General features: G+C 40.2%; 1 protein-coding gene across 2 annotated transcripts in view; it reads right to left on the bottom strand.

Moving 5' to 3' along the window:
• Positions 1 to 14551, bottom strand: part of cdkal1 (CDK5 regulatory subunit associated protein 1-like 1) — a 524935-nt gene that overhangs the window by 363528 nt on the left and 146856 nt on the right. The window lies entirely within an intron of this gene.

The following is a 14551-nucleotide window of genomic DNA, read 5'->3' on the forward strand; positions in this document are numbered from 1 at the left end:
AAGACAGTGAAAGGAAAATAGGAAGTTGAAAGTTTTTTCTCATTTATTTTACACAAATAATTTTAACTTCTTTGCTGGACCAATAAATTTCTTTTTCACCTCTATTATAAAGGAAGCAAGCTGATTAACTCTTAATCAAGTTAAACTTTACTCCCCTCCCATTGCCCCTTATGCACCTGTATAAACCACAACAGGCACTTTTCTCTCCATTTCTTGAGGGTAAATATGTTGCAGGCTGAAAGAATGATGGCCAAGTTTATACAATTATACTCAAGCAACTCATGCATCCCATTATTTATATTGATCTGCTTGATAAGCATTAAGAGCTGTATTTGCCATTTTTTGGCATTTTATATAAAACTGACAAACTATAAAGTACACATAACTGACAACGTGACACAAGGTCAAAGAATGAACATTTTCTTCAATATCAATTTAAGAGTTTGTGTCCTAGTACACATTTATGAATCCTGTGAGCACTTGTATGGAACACCCTTATTTAATAATACAATGTTAAATTCAAATTTCTGTGTCCCTGATGAACATTACAAGTTAAACAAACATCTAAAGAATTTATAAAACATTTTCACTGAAACATGAAGGTAAGAGATTCAGTCCCGATGAAGGGTCTCATCCCGAAATGTTGACTGCTCATTTCCCTCCATAGCTGCTGCCTGACCTCCGCGTTCCTCCTGCACCTTGCTGTGTGTTCACAGAAACATAGTAGCACACACACTGCATTATCCTCAACAAACTTGACTATATTCATCTTTTATCTTAGTTGCTTCCACTTATTCTTTCAACAAAAAGAGAAAAGTGAAGCCTAAAGTGGTTTCTTATTATTTCTATCAAACAAAGAAAATGCTAAAATATTTATCTATAAAATGGCAATAGTATATTTAGGCATGATAGAACATGTTTTCTGAATATTAACGCAAAAATGGTCAGATTTAAAAGTACTGAACATAAAATAGTTCCAACTGAATTACAAAGTTTGTATATTTGTGGCTCATGTTGAAAATAATTCCACCTGCAGGCAATCTGCTGTAGGCTGACTGGTCTCCAGTTTAAATGTTCATCCTCGCATCCTAAAAGTCAAACAGATCTTCCCAAACCAGAAGCCCTGGATGAACCAGATTTACAGTTTGCTAGACTAGAACTATACCATTCAAGACCAAAAATCCGTAATCCTACACGACATCCAGGTATGGCCTGTGGAAGGCCTACTGTGAAATTGAAAAGACAATTACGAGTGCTGTAGGGCTTGCATGGCATTAATTTCAATAAGGCAAAAGCCAACAGCATAATTAACAGTGTTGCTTCACACCCCAATAAGCTCAACACTTTTAATATACACTCTGAAAGTGAGAGTAATACTACATGTACAACCCCCACAGTATCTAGTGACCCTGAACCCTTGCAACCCTAGCAGGCCCTGATGTGTACCTGACTGGGTACTGAAAACCTGGGTTGACTAACTGGATGTAGTGTCAAAGACATCTCCAGCTTCTCACTACTATGATCTGAGCTCAAAAAGGTAACAATCATTCTATTGCCTAAGAGCAGGTGAGCTGCCTCAATTACTGTCACCTGGTAGCACTCAAACCTATCATAACACAAAGCCTAGAGAGGTTGGTCATGGCTAGAATTAAGTCCTGCCTAAGCAAGGACATGGACCCAATATAATTCACCTACCACTGCAGCAGGCCTATAGTGAACACATCTCACCGGCTCTCCACTCTACCTAATCAACTGTAAACCGTATATGTCAGGCTACTGTTTATCAATGGCAGTTTGGCATCAACACCATCATCCCATCAATATTAGTAACCAAGTTTCAAAGCCTGGACCTCTGCACCATCCTCTTCAAATGCATCCTCAACTTCCTCACTGGGAAACCATAGTCAGTGCATCTTGCTGACAAATAACACAGGAGTACCTCAAGGATGCATGCTTAACCCACTGCTCCACTCTCTCTACATTCATGACTGCATGGCTAAATAGAGCTCACACAATCAAGCTTACCAATAAGAAAGAGAGCAAATCCAGTTTTCAATCTCTAGTACACCATGGACACATGGAGGCCTGCAACGTGCTGAGCTGTGAATGGCTGATGGCTCTTAATTCTGCACAAGTAAGGCTAATACCTTCCCACCTGTCTTCTCTTTCTGCTTTAATGACCTTCAGACCTTAAAATCAAATCTAGTATCTAAGTGATTAATCCAGTCACCTTTTTTTTTGTTTTAATATTTTAATTAATTAATTAATAGTGCAACTTACAGAATTTGACTTAATCCTGATTTCCCATGACCCTGGTGCAAAGTATCACAGCCTCTACCATTACCTGACACCACCCAAAGGCCTACCTTCATGTGTGACTCAGGTTTGATATTAAGCAGATTAAAAGATCCATACTCCTGCTTAACTCCACTAGTAAACAACCTTTCCCCGAAGATCTAAGTAAAACTCACTTGCAAAGCAATGAAAGTCAGTGGCCATAATGTTTGCAAGCTTAAATTCCTAAAAATAGATTAAAACAATTTTACACAATGAAGCAGAACTGATCTTTGATTAATCAGCTTTGCTATCCCCCTCCACAGTGTCTGGATTTCTGTTCACCAATCGTTGCCACTACAGAAACAATTTTTGTTACCGATATACACAGTTATAATTAACTTTCCTTAAAATTTGTTTTTCTGTCTGCACTCCCAGCATGTGCCAAGTATCCAAATGTGCTGTGAAGTTATCAAATCCTATCAGCTTTGTTCTAGAAAATTTGACAGGTGAAAAATTACTTATTCTCAGTACCTCCAACATATGTTAACAAAATTCGCATTGGAGGGAAGTTTTTATGGTTTATACTTGAAAGCTGTTGATTTAGACATATGCAGTTCTCTTTCCCTGGAGAGGTTACATATAGCAATAGCATTTTGGTTAATCTCTCATACTTATAAAGATAAGCTTTAGTTGTCACGTGTACATCAAAACAAATAATGAAGTGCATCGTTTTGCATCAATACAAATCAGCTAAGATTGTGTTGGGAAGTCCAAAGGCAACCCATGCCCCACACACCAACATAGCATATTTTTATCCTTAAATGCTTTCTTTGGAAATGAGTAAAATCTTAATACTAACACAGGTGTCAACCAATAATAGAAGTAAAATCCTGATTTCTTACAGATATCTGCATCCACAAGGCTGGGGGAGATAAAAACAAAATCAACTTAAATAACTGCCACATAAAATTTGCTGGTGAATGCAGCAGGCCAGGCAGCATCTGTAGGAAGAGGTACAGTTGACGTTTCAGGCCGAGACCCTTCGTCAGGACTAACTGAAGGAAGAGTGAGTAAGGGACTTGAAAGTGGGAGGGGGAGGGGAAGATCCAAAATGATAGGAGAAGACAGGAGGGGGAGGGATAGAGCCAAGAGCTGGACAGGTGATTGGCAAAAGGGATAAGAGAGGATCATGGGACAGGAGGTCCGGGAAGAAAGATGGGGGGGGGGGGGGGGGACCCAGAGGATGGGCAAGGGGTATATTCAGAGGGACAGAGGGAGAAAAAGGAGAGTGAGAGAAAGAATGTGTGTATAAAAATAAGTAACAGATGGGGTACGAGGGGGAGGTGGGGCATCAGTGGACGTTAGAGAAGTCGATGTTCATGCCATCAGGTTGGAGGCTACGCAGACGGAATATAAGGTGTTGTTCCTTCAACCTGAGCGTGGCTTCATCTTTACAGTAGAGGAGGCCATGGATAGACATGTCAGAATGGGAATGGGATGTGGAATTAAAATGTGTGGCCACTGGGAGATCCTGTTTTCTCTGGCGGACAGAGCGTAGATGTTCAGCAAAGTGGTCTCCCAGTCTGCGTCTGTGTTAAATAACTGCCAATATTTCCCACTAGTTCATCTGCCGGATTAGTCACTAAGAGTCACAAGCATAAGTGTAAAAATCAACCTATATTAAACAATGATTCCTGCTTCAGCAACTTGCATTTCAGTGAACCTGCTCAACCCCAAAGCCCTGTGGTGAAATTAAACTCAACAGTAAGCAGAAACCAACAGGTCTTAAGGATTCACTATAACACCCCACAGCACAACTTGAGATTATAGCTTTGCAGTTAAAAGGTGGAAGCTGACCCCAACTCCTACTGGCTCACATTGAAAAGACGTGAGAATGCTGAGAATAGGAGAGTAAATAAATGCTCGTGGGAATTGTACATCAGAATTAACACAACTGCATGTCTCACAAACATACCCACCTCAATTCCAGAACTGGTAAATGATCACTATGCATTTACAAACAATGGCAAATTTAGTCAATGTGGTTATTTCTCACTAAAACGCAATCAAAGGCTAAATGCAAAATAGTTCTTCACTAAATGATTTTCAGAGTGATGGATATCTGGAACAAGTGCTGGTGGTTGAGGTAGATTCAATTACAACATTTAGACAGGTACTTGGATAGGAACAGTGTATGCAACCCAAAGTAAGCAAATAAGATTAGCATTGACAGTTGGCATAGATGAAGAGTGCCAGAAAGGCCCTTTCCTGTGCCACAGGTTTCTGTGATTCTGTCACCATGGATACAATGTTGTGCTTTGAAATTAGGGCTGCAATCCACTCAGAACATTAAAATGGAAATTAGATCTATCAGTTAATTACAAAAATTCAAAAACTGAAAACAACTCTCTCTGTCACAGTTCCACAATACAGAATGGTCATTACACAGACACACACAAACACACACACACACTTGTCCCTCCGGATATATCACCAACCCGGTACTAAAAGTGAGAGCCTGTTTTGAGGAACTAATTGTGGACTTCAGGAAGAGAAAGTCAAGGGAACACACTCATCAAGGGATCAGAAGTGGAAAGGCAGAGCAGCTTCAAGTTCCTGGGTGTCAGCATCTCTGACGATCTATCCTGGGTCCAACAAATTAATGCAATTACAAAGGCAGAACAACAGCAGCAATATTTCATTAGAAATTTGAGGAGAATTGATATATCATCAGACACTCACAAATTTCTACAGTAGACGGTGTTAAAAACAATGTCAATCATGTTGAAAGGGAGCCAGCAATGACTACTCCCTAAATACAACAAAACTTTTGGAACACCAAGGAACTGCAATTGCTCTGACAGCCTTGGCAAGACTTGCCCTAATAAAAACTAAGAGAGTGAAAACACGCAAGACTGATGATGGGGATTATGAAAGGAAGCAGGAAGCTTATCAGCACCCATCACATAAGGAATCCCTGAGAGCTCAGTGGGAAGGTCCTTACCAAGTACTGCCACCAGTTACCAATTCAGCAGTTAAGGTAGAAGGTAAAAGTAAGTGGATACACGCCAGCCACTCTAAATGAGCTAAAGTGACTCCAGATTAAGACAAGTACTGTTGGAAGACTTAAAGCACAAATATAATTATTGGATATTTTTATTAGACATTATCACTATCTACATTTTTTGTGTTTATTTAAAAGCGATTACTCTTAATTTTCAGATGTGATTCTGCCAGTCTCTTATAGAATCATAAAGGGGGACTGTTAGAAACCACTGATTTTTAGTAATAATACTTTCCATTGGATTTGTACTTTTTAACAAACTCATATACTTTTCACACACACACACTGGCAGAAAGCAGTATAACATTTTATCACCTTTCTCATTTTTCATTGGCTAAGTATTTGCACATTACACACGTGATGTAATTGTTTTAATTATGTAGCCTATTAATTAATTCAATGCTACCAAAGGAATTTTCTTAATCTCATCTATAAAAGTAATAGATTTTTCAGAAGCGCCAACTTTTACTTCTCTTATATTTCTTTTAATCCTTTGTCTCACATCCTTCAGCATTAATTCCCCTCTTTACTCAGTTCTTTATTTAGTTTGCTTACTATTTGTAATCACAAACAAGAGAAAATCTGCAGATATTGGAAATCCAAGCAACACACATAAAATGCTAGAGGAACTCAGTAGACCAGGCAGCATCTATGGAAAAAAGTATAGTCAATGTTTCAGGCCAAGACCCTTCATCGGGACAGGTCTCTGCCCAAAACGTCAACTATACTCTTTTTCAGCCTGGCCTGCTGAGTTTCTCCAGTGTTTTGTGTGTGTTGTTTAGTATTCGTAATGCTTGTTTGTACTCCACAATAAACGGAAAGCTGGAATTAAAACTGCTCAACATTCTTGACTCGTGGAAGAACCCAAAGGATCAAAAATTAAACAGAGATCTAACACAGCTCACTATGAGAATGTACGTTTTAGTCTAAAGTATTCATACACTGTACTGGTGAACACAGAGAATCATTTGGTCTGTTAACTATTTACACCTCATCAGAAACTACAGGCCAACATCTTTTAAGATATTAGTTGTTCTTTGAAAGCCCACCTTCTGTACAAGTCACAAAGAAGGTTTTATACTTTGGTGTGACTTTTTTGTTATCAATTTATACAATCACTTCTTTTAAGTCTTCGCATCTTTTTGCACAGATGTTAGAAATGAGGCTTAAACAATGCTGAATAAAATTATCTTCAGAAACTCAAGCCAAGATAAAGAAACAAATTTAGTCATTCCAAACTACATTGTTTTTGCAAGTGAGACCAATATTTCTTATTGGTGTTGCACTATAAATTACTAATGTAATAACAAATGGTTCAGAAAGGGGCACTGTAACATAATCATGTGGCAAATGATATTCTTCAACAACATCAGTTTCATGGGTTGAACATTGCAATAGGTTCACACCTTGTACACTTCCTCACAAAAAATTAGTCAACAAATAAATTTGCTCAACTTATAGACCAAAATACATTGGCTAAAGCCCACCTTGGCATGCTTGTCCACCTTGACACCCACGTGTGCTTGTGTACAAGCCACTAAAACCAAAATGCAGGTGCCTGAAGCATCTAGGAAAGCAATTAGTGCAGTAGTTTTTTTTCTGCAAGAGAATTTGAGAAGTAAAGGAAGTGTAACTGCAAATGTAATGGGGCCTTGGTGACACCACACCTGGGGTATTAATTACAGCTTTGCTCTTTTCGCCTTGGAAAGGAAGTATTTGTCACAGATGGAGTACAGGAACGAATCACTAGACTGATTCATGAGGAGACAAGCTTGCTTTATGAGTAGCATAGCTTTTCTAGAGTTTGGAAGAATGAAAGTATACCTCACTGAAACTAACAATTCTTACAAGGCTCTTCTATTCTAAATATAAATCCTATGATTAAGCAGTCAATACGAAACTGGTACCAGTTTCATAAGTTTTTTAATCTTAAAAAATTTAACCTTTTTAGTTTAATTTGTCAAAACTATTTAAGTAAACCTTCACTTGATCCTACCTTTCCCCTTTGGAGGAATAAAGAAATTTTTTTCCTTTATGGATTTGTTTCAAGAAGTCTGATTGATGTCCTTTGAGAAATTAGTACAGATGTCCCCGCTTTTCGAACGTTCGCTTTACGAAACCTCACGTTACGAAAGACCTACATTAGTTACCTGTTTTCGCTAACAGGTGTTTTCACTGTAACGAAGAAAAGCAGCGCGTGAAAAAAGCAGCGCACGAAAAAAAGCAGCGTGCAATAAAAAAAGGCAGCGCACGCCCCGAGCAGCCACTCTCCCCCGATTCGGAATGGCATTTTCGCCGGCATTGCTTTAACACATGCCTGTAAGCAACCGTTTGCAAGATGAGTTCTAAGGTATCTGAAAAGCCTAAAAGAGCTTGTAAGGGTATTACAGTTAGCGTAAAACTAGACATAATTAAGGGCTTCGATCGTGGTGAACCAAGTATGGACAGAGTAAGTTTGGCTTGTGGAAGTTGATGAAGATGATGTTGAAGAGGTTTTGGCATCCCATGACCAAGATCTGATAGATGAAGAGCTGATGCAATTGGAAGAGGAAAGGATAATAATCGAAACCGAATGGGTAATGATAAAGTACAAATTTAATTTTGAAAGAGTATGTCGGTTTAGGGCATATTTGCAAGATGGTTTGAGTCCTTACAAAGAACTGTATGATAGAAAAATGCGTGAGGCTCAGCAGTCAAGCAAGTCTTCCATATCAGCCACAGCAGACAACGAACCTCGACCTTCGACATCGAGGCGGGCAGAGATAGAAGAAGATGACCTGCCTGCCCTGATTGACGATGAGATGACACCACAGTGTCCCACCACCCCAGCCCCCCCGGCCGCGGACAGATACTGATTCGCGGAGAATGCAGCGGTAGCCGGGAGGCAGCCAGCACATCTTTAAGAAAAAAGCCAAAATAAACATGCTAATTAATTAGGTGCCGCCCGGCACGTAATTGTTGGCCCAGATCAGAGGCGATTGCCGATTGCATCACCTCTGATCTGGGCCAACATTTACATGCCGGGCGGCACCTAAATAATTAGCTTGTTTATTTCGGCTTTTTTCTTAAAGATGTGCTGGATGCGTCCCGACTACCGCTGTACCCCTGCATGCTTCGCAGATTGGTATCAGTTCGCTGCCTGTAGGGTGGGGGCCACTGCACCACCCCAAACTGCGACGACTCAGCCTAACACACCATCATCAGTGTGCTCTGCGCTATCCTCTCGATTCCTGTGATACTATACTGTACATACATTATTTCTACTTTATACCGGCTGCGTATTTTTATGTGTTATTTGGTATGATTTGGCAGCTTCATAGCTTAAAGGTTACTGGAGAGCGCTTGCGCCGTGTTTCTGCCGACGGCGCTTGTGTGAGATTTTGCCGAGAACACTTGTGTGAGATTTTCTGCCGAGAGCGCTTGCGTGAGATTTTCTGCCGAGAGCGCTTGCGTGAGATTTTCGCTACGGAGAACAGTTCAGGCAATGATTGTGGAAAAGTATTTCTACTTTATATAGGCTGTGTATTTATCGTATCATTCCTGCTTTTACTATATGTTACTGTTATTTTAGGTTTTATGTGTTATTTGGCACAATTTGATAGGTTATTTTTGGGTCTGCGAACGCTCACAAAATTTTCCCATATAAATAAATGGTAATTGCTTCTTCGCTTTACGACATTCCGGCTTACGAACCCTTTCATCAGATGGCGGGGGAAACCTGTAACTAAATATTCTCTCTCATATTCACATTTTTTGCGATATCTTCAGGTCAGACATTTCTTACAAGAATATTTAAGTAATTTTCCACGTATACAAGATTCTGATCTGTTAGACATTTATTTTAAAAATGAACCCTTTAGTGAAAGGTTTCCTTGGGAAAATTTATTATTTACTACTGCAACAGGATAGCTATCCTTAACTTAAGATTAAACAAGATTAGAAAAGAGCACTTAACATGACCCTGATAACAGAGGATTGGTTGCCAATTTTGAAGTTGGTTAACTCTTCTTTGATTTGTGCCAGTCTTTCTCTAATTCAATTTAAAATTGTACATCGTTATTATTTGACAAAGGCGAGAATGTCTAAAATATTTCCTAATGTTAATAGTCAGTGTGATAGATGTAAAACTGAGACAGCTACATTGACACATACGTTTTGGTCGTGTTCTGTATTGAAAGAGTTCTGGAAATCTATTTTTTCAACTATTTCTAAAGCTTTAAAAATCAATTTACAACCTAGTAAATTGACAGTTTTGTTTGGTATAATTCCTCAATATATTTACGGTATTTCTATATCAGACCAACACGTAATTGCATTTGTCATATTATTGGCTAGAAGGGCTATTTTATTAATATGGAAAGATGCTTCAGCTCCCATTTTGATACAATGGTTCTCTCAGGTGATGTTATGTCTTAGCTTGGAAAAAAATCAGAAGTCGAACTTTTGATCCAGATTTGACTTCAAGAAAAGGTGGGGCTCTTTTGCCCATTACTATCATTTGATTTGAGTTAATTAAGATAGTCCTCTTCTGATTCTTGGGTAAATGGATTTGGTTGGCGGATTGATGTCTTTTTTTTTTATGGAAGCTTGTATGGCGTATAGCTCTGGGTTTGTGCTCCAAGTGGGTTCCCCCCCTCCGGTTTTTTTTTGTTTTTCTTTTGTTTTAGTTAGAAGGGGTTCTTTTTTCCTTCTTTCTTTTTTCCAAAAAAAAAGCTTTAACATTTTGTTGTTTTTTTTCCTCATTGTTTAGCTTGGTTGATAGCTTAACTCTTATTTTACATATTGATATGTTGTCTCGATTATTTTGATTTTTTGTTGTTGTTGATTTTCAATAATAATTAATGAAAAAAATTTAAAAAGAAAAGAATTCTTACGAGGCTCAACAGACTGGGTCCAGGAAGGATGTTTACCCTGAATGAAGAGCCTAGACCAGAGCCCCCAGCTGAAGAAATAGGAGATAACCTGTATAAAACTTTATGAGGAGAAAGACTTTCACTCAGAGGGTAGTTAATCTTTGGCTGTGTGGATTCAGTCAAACTTCATTCAAGACTTTTTAATACAAGTGTCCCCCACTTTTGAAACGTTCGCTTTACGACACCTCGCTGTTACGAAAGACCTACAATAGTTACCTGTTTTCGCTAACAGAAGGTGTTTTCACTGTTACGAAAAAAGGCAACGTGAGCCCCGAGCAGCCAAGTTCCTCCTCCGGAATTGCATTCTAGCCGGCATTGCTTAAACACGTGCCTGTGAGCATCTGTGCTTTATGTCAATTTATTTTGAACATCTGTTAGCAAGATAAGTTCTAAGGTATCAGAAAAGCCTAAAAGAGCTCGTAAGCATGTTACACAGCGTAAAACTAGACATAATTGTTTCGATTGTGGTGAACAAAGTAAGGACAAAGTGAGTTTGGCTTGTGGAAGTTGACGAAGACGATGTTGAAGAGGTTTGGCATCCCATGACCAAGAACTGATAAATGAAGAGCTGATGCAACTGGAAGAGGAAAGCATAACAATCGAAAGCAAATGCATGTAGTGAACGGACCAAAAGTGAAGTCATCCAGGAACTGAACATGAAGCAACTGCATGAGATTTTCGCTGCAATGACTGCAGAAAAGTACAACTTTAATTTTGAAAGGGTACATAGGTTTAGGGCATATTTGCAGGATGGTTTGAGTGCTTACAAAGAACTGTATGATAGAAAAATGCACGAGGCTGAGCAGTCAAGCATACTGTCGTTTTTCAAGCCTTCCACATCAGCCACAGCAGACGACGAACCTCGACCTTCGACATCAAGGCAGGCAGACATAGAAGAAGATGACCTGCCTGCCCTGATGGAAACAGACGACAATGAGATGACACCCCACTGTCCTACCACTCTAACCTCTGGGCCGCGGACTGATACATTGCTGTAAAGAATGCAGTAGTGCAGCAGTAGCAAGGACACACCCGGCATATCTTTAAGAAAAAAGCCAAAATTAACATGCTAATTAATTAGATGCCGCCTGGCACGTAAGTGTCAGCCCAGATCAGAGGCGATTGCCGATTGCGTTGTCTCTGATCTGGGCCGACATTTACTGCCGGGCGGCACCTAATTAATTAGCTTGTTTATTTCGGCTTTTTTCTTAAAGATGTGTTGGGTGCGTCCGGGCCACCGCAGCACCCCTGCATGCTTCGCAGATCAGTATCGCGGCCTGAAGGTTGGGGACCACTGCACCACCCCAGCCTCCGACGACTCAGCCTGACACATCATCATCAGTGTGCTCGGCGCTGTCTTCCCGATTCCGGTAAGTGATACTACACTGTACATACATTATTTCTACTTTATATAAGCTGTGTATTTATCATATCATTCCTGCTTTTACTACATGTTACTGTTATTTTAGGTTTTATGTGTTATTTGGCATGATTTGGTAGGTTATTTTTTGGGTCTGCGAACGCTCACAGATTCTTCCCACATAAATAAATGGTAATTGCTTCTTCACTTTACGACATTACGGCTTACAAATCGTTTCATAGGAATGCCCTATCTTCGGATGGCGGGGGAAACCTGTATTAAGGGAATCAAGGGAAATGGGGATAATGCATAATTTCAATAAATAATAGAGCAGGAGTCCAATGACATATTTCTTGTTCTCTTCCAACAATTAACTGTGGAATTTTTACACTTTCTGGGACAGCCATTATATCTGTCAAAGAAAAAGCAGGCAAACCTGCAAATATAACTATATATATTTATTAGGCCGTCAAGTAATTGGTGTTTAATGTCATCTAATGCAATCACAAATTAATAGAATAACTTTCTTACAGGATAACTAGAAAATATTTACATGTGTTAGACCTTAATGGATCACAAAATAATGGACATCCCCTCCCTTACGGCACCAGCAATTTATCTGCAGTTCCTCTGCCTCTGCCCAGGTACCAACACACTGCACTGTCACAACTGACATCAGCATCAGCAATGTAAAAACCATTTCACAGTGCAAAAGCCAGCCAAATTCAGCACCGGCATGCTGACAAAACTTCAAATCCAAATACCAGTGCTGTGTCTGACTGCACAGCAACTTAATTCACACACCCCACAAACCCAGCGTGACATACTGCCAGTCCTCAAACACTACCACAACATTGACCCCTCACCTTACATTAACACACTACTCTGGAACTTAAAACCACACAAACAGCTGCAGCACGCTATGAGAACTTCACAGCCAGCTCACTCTCAGGACACAGACTCCAACCGAACACACACTCAGTACCCAGACCCAGTTTACTCTCTGACCTCACAGCCGACTCACACTCAGGTCTCACATCCACTCTCAGTACACTGTCAGACAACACCAACACACCAGGAAAAAAAAACACAAGTTATGTATCCAAAGCATCTGGCTGAGACATTCAAACAAAGAGGGGAGCAGGGAGCAGGAGAGGTAGTGGTGGGAGGGGGGTGAAAACGTAATGCTAGCTTAATGAGGGAGAGGACTTGGAAGTAAGAAATGGGCAGATAGTGGAAGTGGAGCAAGAGAGAGAAGAAGTGGAGAGAGAGAGAAGAAGTGGAGAGAGAGAGAGGAAATGGGGAGAGAGAGGAAATGGGGAGAGAGAGGAAATGGGGAGAGAGAGGAAATGGGGAGAGAGAGGAAATGGGGAGAGAGAGGAAATGGGGAGAGAGAGGAAATGGGGAGAGAGAGGAAATGGGGAGAGATAAGGAAAAGACAATAACGGAGGGGAAGAAAGATGAAGGTGCTGAATAGTGGGAGGGAGAGCAGAGAAAGGCCACGAAAGAGAGAGGATGTGAGAAACTTGAAGGGAAGCATGAAGAGATGGACAGAGAACATCAGAGGGAGGAAGAAATGGAGTAGGAGTTAGATAAGAGGGAAGGAGAGAATGGAAAGCAGGAAAGGTGGAGATAGAGGAATCATGAGATTATGAGGAGAAAGGAGATAGAGGGAGGGGGGAGTGGGACAGCAAGGATTAAGGAAAGAGGAGATACAAGGAATTAGGAAAGAAGGCAGTGAGCAGGGAATGAATGAGGTAGTGTGGAGAGAGAGGGGGTGCGGACAAGGGAAACAGAGAAATGGTATTTGAGGGAGGATTAGAGGGGACAATCAGAGATTGGGTGAGAGACAACACATCAGCAGAATGAATGGTTTTACATCCTCTCATCCTGCCTACTTACTCTAACCGCTTCTCTCTTTACCCCCAGTCATTTCCCCAACCTTGACCTTGACCTTCACCATCCAGCAACTGAAAATAAAAGTTTACAGACCTGCCAATCTGGCTCTTCATTTATATCTTTTAACAAAACTACCTTTATAGTGTGGGCTTACCTATCATCCTAACCAAGCCAGTTATGATGAGACAGGAGGAACTGGGTGTGTTACAAGTAGCTGGAGTCAGAGGAGTCTACTGACCCACACCAAACCACTGGTAAAGGTGCAGATGCGAGGATAAGCACTAAGCAGGATTTGAATATAATAAGAATGTCAAATTATATTACTTACAAAGGAGAAGCATTTTCCCCTTGGTCAATTCTAAAATATTACGCTGAAGCAGGTCCATGAACAACACTTAACACAGGGACATGGATAGAAAAGGTGTGGAGGAACATGGACCAAATAAAGGCAAACGGGACAGGTTTAGATGGTACCTTGGCCAGCACAGATCAGTTAGGTTGTAAGATCTGTTTCTATGCTGTATGATTCTATGACTTTAATCAGTCTCCAATTTTCAATTTTGCATTTAGCAGTGAAGTTGCATCTCTAATGTCAGTACTTCTCATCTCTCATGGGCTCCCGACTGAGCACCATCTGAGGCCTGGTCTCTACTTACTGACTGCTCTCCCTCACAAGTAGAGACCTCTCGTACAAAGGCTTCTGCTGGTATCACTGCAGGTAACAGCAGCTGCAGATTTGCATGGGGCCCTTGGGCAGCAATTCAGACAAAACACAATATATATATGTATCAATCTCAAACTCAGATTCATTTTGTGGACTGAAGATACAGAACTATTAATACTAAAGGGAGAAATGCAGAAATCCTCAAGTAATGACACAAAGACACATTGACTGTGATCTGCTCGTATTTTTGAATTACCATTTGTTAACCAACCCTTATGAGATCACATACACAAAGTTGTGGCATAGGTTTGCCTGAAAAGTTTAACCTTCACATGGTTGGTTAACAAAAAAGGAAAGGCTGATCACATAACTAT

Source organism: Mobula birostris, chromosome 19 (assembly GCF_030028105.1).
Source record: "Mobula birostris isolate sMobBir1 chromosome 19, sMobBir1.hap1, whole genome shotgun sequence".
Lineage (NCBI taxonomy): Eukaryota > Metazoa > Chordata > Chondrichthyes > Myliobatiformes > Myliobatidae > Mobula > Mobula birostris.